Raw genomic sequence first — 8,778 nt, 5'->3', positions numbered from 1 at the left:
AGTGAGTCTCGGAAAGCGGGACCCAGAACTAGAAGTCAATCATACCATTCTCATAGCAGTAGTACCATAAAATGGTTTCAGTAACCCGTCATAAGGGAGATTCTCTCATGAGTCCAGCTATATTCTCCTTATCACCACCCGCGGAGTGATAGAAGGGCACTCACCAATACTCCCGGTGGATCATAAATTGATCTCCGATCATCACTCTAGGATTCAGTAGCTAGTTGATCGTCAAGCAGGCAGTGCAAATAGATAATTCCTAGCCTGACTAGCAAAACGCTAGATGGTGGTGAAGTGCGTGATTAATGAAGTTGGTGAAGTGTTGAGATTACCATAAGGTATAACCCTGGAAGTAACATAGAAATCAGTGAAATTGATACGATTTTATTAGTTAACAGCCAGAATGGTGGTTCCCATGATAACGAATTTTTGGATGTAAGGTTGGTGATGGAATAATATTAGAATGATTGCTGAGATCGGTAAGCGGTAGACGAAAATACTAAATCTATTCCCAAATAGTGCTGAGATAGACCATTATAGTGCTGCCTTTGTTCGCATATCTTGTTCTGTGTAGGCCTTTCTCTCAATCCAAAATTGGTGATGGCGGTAATTCGCTTTGCCCAACGGTCAGGTGACGCGATATCCCACCATGGCTGCTGCATTGGCCTGTTCTGGAGATTCCGGTCTGGTGCCGGTGAGCATGACTCCTTTTGCTCCGAATGACCTTCTGCTGCCGCCGTGGGATACACTCACAACACTGACAGCATACCAACCCTAGGATAAGTACTAAACCAATAGCACTTAAGGACACAAATAGTAAGTAGAATCCTTTAATAAATACACCCACTCTTTTGCATGTAAAATTTATCCCTTTTCTTTTGATACGAAGTGACTCGATTCTTTGTCTCTGGTTCCGCTAATTCGAACCTGGTTAGTAGGCAGAATTGGTATGTGGGTCGTGGGGACCAATATCACTACTTCCATCTTTCCAATCTTTGTCTCCGTCTCATGCCACCTTTCCCCTGGGGAGGTGACAAGGTATTGAGGACTGCTGGAGGTTTTGAATTATTATTACTTTTATATGAAAATCCATCATGTATTTTTTAGGTATAACAATACCTGATCTAATTATCAGCTTGGTATTTGTAGAATATGCAGAAGGTATTATTTGAGGTATTTTACCTCTTATGCAGGGCTCATTCATACCTCATTCAGGTTGTAAGTATTGGAAATTATCTGGTATGAAATGCCTCAATTTGGTATTCAGTAGTTATTTTCTTCTACTCGGGTACAGAAAACATATTTTTCAAATATTTGAATTTTCGTAAATTTTACAAAAAAAAATTTTGTTCCACTTAACACCTTTTGAGCAGTCAACAAAAACTTAAAAGTTTTACCACCCTGAAATAAGTTTGAACCCATAATATAACTGTGAGCATCATCGTTACATTAAAATTTAAAACATTTATTTACATTTGGAGGGGGAAACTCAAACAGATCGCATATAGTTAGAGAACATTTAGTTAGAGAGGTATCAACTTACAGAGGGATCAATGTATGCGAAATTGAATGGACCGCAAATTCCATCGAGTTAGGGGGAATATCGAGTAAGGAAGAGTTGACTGTACTTTGAAAATTTGTTAAGGAATTCCTGATGGACTTTCAGAAATCGGTAACCATACGAATAAACATTCTGCAATTTTAAACGATTCCTAGATTTTTTTCTTTAGATTTTTTAAAATGTAAATTTTCAGAGTATGAAAAAAATTGGTCGAAGTTGTTCAAGAAAGTGTCATGTGAAGGGAAGTGTTACATGAGAATACAATATGCAAACCCCTATTCACTTGTCAAAGTGATGTTGTACTAGATGCATGTTGTACTAAACTCATGTTGTACTAGATTCTCTATGTTTGTCTGTGATGCCTATTCGTGCTGTAAAATAGAGTAAGTCATAAAATTGTACGAACGAGAACAAAATGCAGCACGGGCGTGTTAGCCATTTACTCTAATACGGGAAAACACCGAAGTTGTGATTACCTATTTAGCTTTAAGTATAACAAATTTGTACCTATTATTGATTGAATAAATGTTAGCTTTTTAGCATGTGAAAAGATAAATGCATTCGTGGTTTATTTGTCTTGCTGTAAGATCGGTGCCCATCGCTCTTGTTCTCAACAGGAAGTTTGACAAAAAAATGTCGAAGCACGTAGAAACAACAGATGGATAGCAGAACAATTAAAGATAAGTGATTATTTCTAATCTTCCTTCTAGAAATGGATACATACATACATAAAACCTCTCTAATGAGTTGAAAAAAGCTTCATCAGATTTTTTTTTAATTATCCATGAAATCTAGCAGAATTTTTTCTTCGATTTCTGGATTCTTCAAAATTCTGCCAGAAAGCCTCTTGGAATTACGTATTTAAATTGCACATGAATTCAATTCCAGAAAATTTATGATTGGCAGAATTGACAAAACTATTTATAAAGAAATGTTTTAACAAATTTCTTTATGAATCTCTTAAGGTGAAGATAGGACGAAACCATAGTTCAAGTTTTCAAGAGCAGAAGTCTAGAGAACCAGACGACGCTTTGAGATGAAAACTTGATCGATTGGTCACCACCAACAAATGACCAATCGATCAAGTGTTCAGCTTGAACGGTTCCAGATATTTTGCTAAATGTTGGTCAGCAGATTCCTTTACCGCATGTGAATTTAGGAAGCAAAAGTATGTTTGGGGTTTTCCAACAAATTTCATATTCGAAGGCAACAGACATTCCAAAAATACTTTTCGTAGATAATTCTTCTATAATCCGGGGATTTCAAGTAGAATTTACAAAAAAAAAAAACATAGTACAATTTGTGATGTACAGTGACCCCACGCAGTTGAATCACCCACAATTCATGAATCAGCTGATTTGAAAAGACAAAATTATTATCAAACTTGTTACAAAACATCACAGAATTATTTTTACACATAGTTTCTTATCAGTAAAAATAATTCTGTGATGTTTTGTGTCAGGTTTGATAATAATTTTGTCTTTTGAAGTCAGCTGATTCATAAATTGTGGGTGATTCAACTGCGTGGAGTGACTGTATTTTGAAAATTTCTGAAGGACTTTTGATAAACTTCGCGATATAATTTTTAATACATGGTTTTGTGAAACTATATGGAAAAAAATGACAAAATCAATTAATTTTTGGAGGAATTGCCAAGTAAAAGTGTGAACTTTTAAGACCACATTTTTTTAGTCATATCCGGGAACATATTCTGGAATCAATTTGTGGATAAAAAGTAGACATAGGAGGAATGGTTGTCCTCCAGGAGGAATTCACGTTGAAAGTATGAACTAATCGCACATTATTATTTGTTTTAATTCCAAAAGATTTGTAGCAAAAGCTATGAATCCATTCTTCGATATTCCAAAATTTTATTATACTAAAGTTTTTGAGAATATACATTTTTTATTGGAAAAACGTAGCCAAGAGTTTAAGTAATAAGTTTATTCATCAGAAATTATTTTAGAAAATTTGTGCTGGATAAAATAGAATGGATGATTTTGTTGGACTTTTCTTAAAAGGTTGAAATTCGTTGAAAAGATCTGTAACGAATTCGCCAAAAATCCCAAATATCTTTTGACTAAAAAGCTACTGTAGTAATTTTGCTTATTGTTCAATTAATTTTAACGAACAGTATACGAATTTCCAGGATACTGATGCATTTTAGTAAAACAGTATTTTTTGCAATGGAGATGTCGAAAACTGCGCTTATCGCATATAACATTTAGCTGGTTCTTCTTCTTCTTCCTGGCGTTACGTCCCCACTGGGACAGAGCCTGCTTCTCAGCTTAGTGTTCTTATGAGCACTTCCACAGTTATTAACTGAGAGCTTACTATGCCAATGACCATTTTTGCATGCGTATATCGTGTGGCAGGTACGAAGATACTCTATGCCCTGGGAAGTCGAGAAAATTTCCAACCCGAAAAGATCCTCGACCGGTGGGATTCGAACCCACGACCCTCAGCTTGGTTTTGCTGAATAGCTGCGCGTTTACCGCTACGGCTATCTGGGCCCCTATCAGCTGGTTCTATCGGTAACCAATTGAGCGACAACCGGATGGTTAATATTTCGGTTGTTGCGCAATTCACCGAAGTCAGAACCGCCACACTGATGCTGTGTACGACAAGTGAGGTTCTCCCACTAATGATGTACAAAATAAAAGAACATATCTACTGAAGAAAATTTATTATTTAATTATAAAGGATTTTCTTCACGATAGAATAACGATGTATATATATATTTTTTTAATTTTCATATATATTATCATCCAAAATGTGTGGGGGGGGGGGGCCTGCATGGTTCTGGAGGGGGCCTGGCCCCCCTGGCCCCCCTGTTCCTACGCCAATGTTCGCATCAATAAGCACCTCAAACTTGACAGACTCGCAAGCAAGCATGGTGTGAGTAAGTTCGCAAACGCCTGCGCGGGAGAACATACCAAAGAAATAGCAAAAAGTTTGCAAACATTTACTCGCGAATAACCGAACAATGTATGATTTATCAGAGTTTTGACAGACAAATCATTAAAATAATTATCAAATCGACAGTAAACTACCAGTTTGTAGTAAAAAACCCGTAAAAATTGTAAATCTAGGAGGGAAATAGATTTTTTCCTCAAAGCGCAATTGACTCTGATCAGCTGCGAATACGTTCACGAATGATTTTAGCTTCGTTTACTCGCGAGCACGACATGATGCTCGCGTGCATTTTGTGTTGTTTTTGTTGGTTCCGCAGTGACGCTCACCGCTTTTCATTACTGGCTGCTACTCCAGTATCTCCAGATCAGTTGCACTTACACAAAACTTATATATAAGTGCTGTGATCTTTATTTTTAGGCAACAAAGGCGCCTGCCACGCAGAATGCAGTCCAATGAGGGGAAGAGGAAGGAATTAATCATCGTCATCATCGGAACTTCAAATGCAGTTTTTCGCTTCAAAACTTAAAATTAATCGATGAATATGTGTTCACTGTGTTTCAGTTAGAGAATAGAATACAGGAAACACATTTTCCTATAAATTAACTTGATTTATAACGAAAAAATTGCTTTTGAAAATTCCGAAATAAATGACGGATTCTGCCTCCTTAAACTGGTTTCCACAGTAGACCGGATTTACCCCTGCATCTACGCCAATTCATGCGGGAAGGAGTAGGGATGGTAATTTTATGGCAGAGAGGCTTGATGTTTGGTTGATGGAAGAATGGAAACGCAGGTAAACGGTTGTTTTGTCCTCTCTGGTTCTAGCAAATGCTTTAAACTGTGCTAGATAATGAATCTTCGAGCTGTTCAGTGGAACACCTATAAATAAACGAAAATTCGATTTTGCTGTCAACTGGCTAAGAATTAACACTGCGGACTGCCTGTTCCTGTGGTAAAAGTCCACCTCACAGGTGACCCCTAATTTATGGTGTAATGCGTACCGTGCCTAGGAATGAATGATTAGCGGGGTCCAAATAAAACCTAACCGCAAACGGAGCCTGTGGAGTACCAGGGCGCCCTCTGCAGTATTGTGCCCTTCCTGTGCTACCCGGCGCAATGGTGCAGGCGACCCTGTATTTTTCCGAGAAAATCGACTGCTCTTCTTCAGTCTCTAGCTTGAGGCTAAATAAGGGTGGGATTATGAATATGTTGCTATTTAATTTAAATTTTGACCTATATGGTTTCGCATTATGCGTTTTACACAGTGTATTCTGTGCTTTATCACCTTTGGCGACTTTCAATAGATACCGATTTGTTTTTTTCGCTGCTGGTTTTTTTCGTGCTGAGATTGCAAAAAGCCTAATCCTGCCTAGTTTGGGTAGTGGCTACGGTTAGGTTAGCTCAGATCAATCTTCAGCATAAAAGAACAGCAATGATCAATCTTTGCAGACTCATGCAAAATGGTACATCCCAAGTGGGGCTAGTTCAAGAAACCTACTTTCGTAGAGGGAACTTCTATCTAGGTAACCTTGTGGACCCAGTTTTTGCTACTTTCAGCAAACTTGAAATGGCAAACTCGCGCTCCATGCCCGCGCATGCGTGCTCGTTAATAAAGCAATCGTTGTTACACTCATTTCTGAGTTAAATACCAAAGATGTATGTGGTGTCACAATCAATGTTTCTGTTGGTGACCCCAACAGGAAATACATCTATTGTTGGGTATATTTACCACATCCCCAACGGATGACTTCAAACGAGTTGTCGCACACTGCGTAAAAAAAGGCCTTCCGCTGATTGTGGGCAGTGATGCCAATGCTCATCAAATCATCTGGGTCAGCTCAGATATCAATTTGAGAGGCTCCAGTCTGATGGAATACTTAAGTAGTACCAACCTTGGATTACTTAACATAGGCAATCGCCCAACTTCAGGGTATCTAATAGAGAAGTAGTGTTAGACATAACGCTCTGCTCGAATAGAATCAGTCACGAGTTGACGAATTGGCATGTATCAGATGAGGAATCATTATCTGATCATCGCTACATCTTCTTTGAACATTCAAATGTAACTGCGCAGACTTTGCGTTTTAGGAATTCCCGGTCGACAAACTGGAAACTCTACACTGAATTGGTTGCGACCAAATTTCATGGGTATTCTCCATCCATTGAAAATCCAAGTGATTTGTACGATGTCGTTGATACTACAACATCCTACATTATGGAAGCTTTTGAAGAAGCATGTCCTCTGCGGTCTGTGAAGACTACAAGAGGGACCCCATGGTGGAATTCCGATCTGACTAGACTCAGGAAACAATGTAGAAGGAGTTGGAATAGACGCCGTTCAGCTGGATCACAGTCGTTCAAGTCAGTGGTGGAAATGTTCGCATCAAGAAGCACCTCACGAATGTGAACCAACGCAAAACAAACATGACAGACTCGCAAACAAGCTTAGTGTAAGTAAGTTCACAAGCGCCTGCGCGCAAAAACATACCAAAGAAATAGCAAAAAGTTTACAAACATTTACTCGCGAGTAACCGAGCAATGTGTCCGAACAATCATTAACATAATCGTAAAATAGACAGTAAACTACCAGTTTGTAGTAAAAAAACCCTTAAAAACTGTAAAAAAAAATAGATTTTTTCCTTAAAGCGCAATTGATTCTTATCAGCTTCGAACACGTCCACGATTCTTTTAGGCTTCGTTTACTCGCGAGCACGACAGATGCGAATAAATCAGCACTCTGGTGCTCGCGTGCATTTTGTGTTGTTTTTGTTGGTTCCGCAGTGATGCTCACCGCTTTTCATTACTGGCTGCTACTCCAGTATCTCCAGATCAGCTGCACGTACACAAAAACTAATATATAAGTGCTGTGATCTTTATTTTCAGGCAACAATGGTGCCTGCCACGCAGAATGCAGTCCAATGACGGGAAGAGGAAGGAATTAATGATACATTAGCGTTCAACGCCCCGTTATCGTAACCATCCTCATCATCGGAACTTCAAATGCAGTTTTTCTCTTCAAAACTTAAAATTCATCGACGAATATGTGTTCACTGTGTTTCAGTTAGAGAATAGAATACAGGAAACACATTTTCCTGTAAATTAACTTGATTTATAAAGAAAAAATTGCTTTTGAAAATTCCGAAATAAATGACGGATTCTGCCTCCTTAAACTGGTTCCCACAGTAGACCGGATTTACCCCTGCATCTACGCCAATTCATGCGGGAAGGAGTAGGGGTGGTAATTTTATGGCAGAGAGGCTTGATGTTTGGTTAGCAGACTGCCTATAATGATGGAAGGATAGAAGCGCAGGTAAACGGTTGTTTTGTGCTCTCTGGTTCTAGCAAATGCTATGAACTGTGCTAGATAACAAAACTTCGAGCTGTTGAGTGGAATACCTATAAATGAACGAAAAATCAATTTTGGTACTATACCATTTAATTTCACTAGAGTTTGTATCCTTTGAAAGATACGCGTATTTCGACCTCAACTGTAAGGCCAGCAAGTGTAAGATACAACTACAAAGTCCTATAAATGATCTATTGGTATCAATCGAACATTTCATCTTCTAAGCGAAAAATATAAAAAATGTGGTAAATCATTTATTGTGAATGGAATCGCTTGAAATTCTATTGGTACACGAGCTCCAGTAATAGCCTTCAGTAATGATGCAAGGAATTTCAAACAAAATATTTGATTTTCACATGGGTTTTACATTTTTCCTTCGGATCAGCAACTATAATCTTTTGAATGAAACATAAAGGATAACGCTAGGAATTTTTATCATTTCTATGCACCTATTAAAAACCTGCTTCCATGAGTTGATCCACTACAGCAATACAACGGCGGCTGGTCAAACGGAGCTAATTAATAAAGCTTAATAATAATTTTGCGAAAAACTAATTATTTAGGGAAAGTGTACCGTAAAATGGGGTGTTAAGGACTCGTGGGGTTTTAAGGGATTGAACTTCTCAATCAAGTTCGACAAATCACAGAAACCTAGAAATTCGATATATAAGTCATCTGAAATGCTCAATTTGTTCAGAGGATTGTGAACTGCATTATGTAATAGGAGCTGTTTATTAATATGAAGTATTGTGGTTTCTAGAAATTGAAAACTTTTCAAAACATTTTTGTTCAAATTTTATGGTCTAAATACATTTATCTACAAAACCATGAAATATATTTGAGAAAAATTAGCGAGTAAGGTAGAAGATAAGGAAATTTAATTGAGATCATAGTACAGACAAAAACTTCTTAAAATTATGTCTGGGTTTCGATTTTTAGAAACTTTTATGAAAAA

At 37.8% G+C, this 8,778-nt stretch overlaps 1 long non-coding RNA gene across 1 annotated transcript; it reads left to right on the top strand.

Annotated features, from left to right (window-relative positions):
- The first annotated feature begins 200 nt into the window (after positions 1–200).
- Positions 201–617, top strand: LOC23687778. Its single transcript, XR_002499606.1, has 3 exons — positions 201–338; positions 392–479; positions 575–617. It is a non-coding gene; the product is annotated as an uncharacterized LOC23687778 (long non-coding RNA).
- Positions 618–8,778: the final 8,161 nt, after the last annotated feature.

The sequence above is a fragment of the Aedes aegypti genome, chromosome 2 (assembly GCF_002204515.2).
Source record: "Aedes aegypti strain LVP_AGWG chromosome 2, AaegL5.0 Primary Assembly, whole genome shotgun sequence".
Lineage (NCBI taxonomy): Eukaryota > Metazoa > Arthropoda > Insecta > Diptera > Culicidae > Aedes > Aedes aegypti.
The sequence above is the reverse complement of the archived record's forward strand: the minus strand, read 5'-3'. Positions and strand labels throughout refer to the sequence as shown.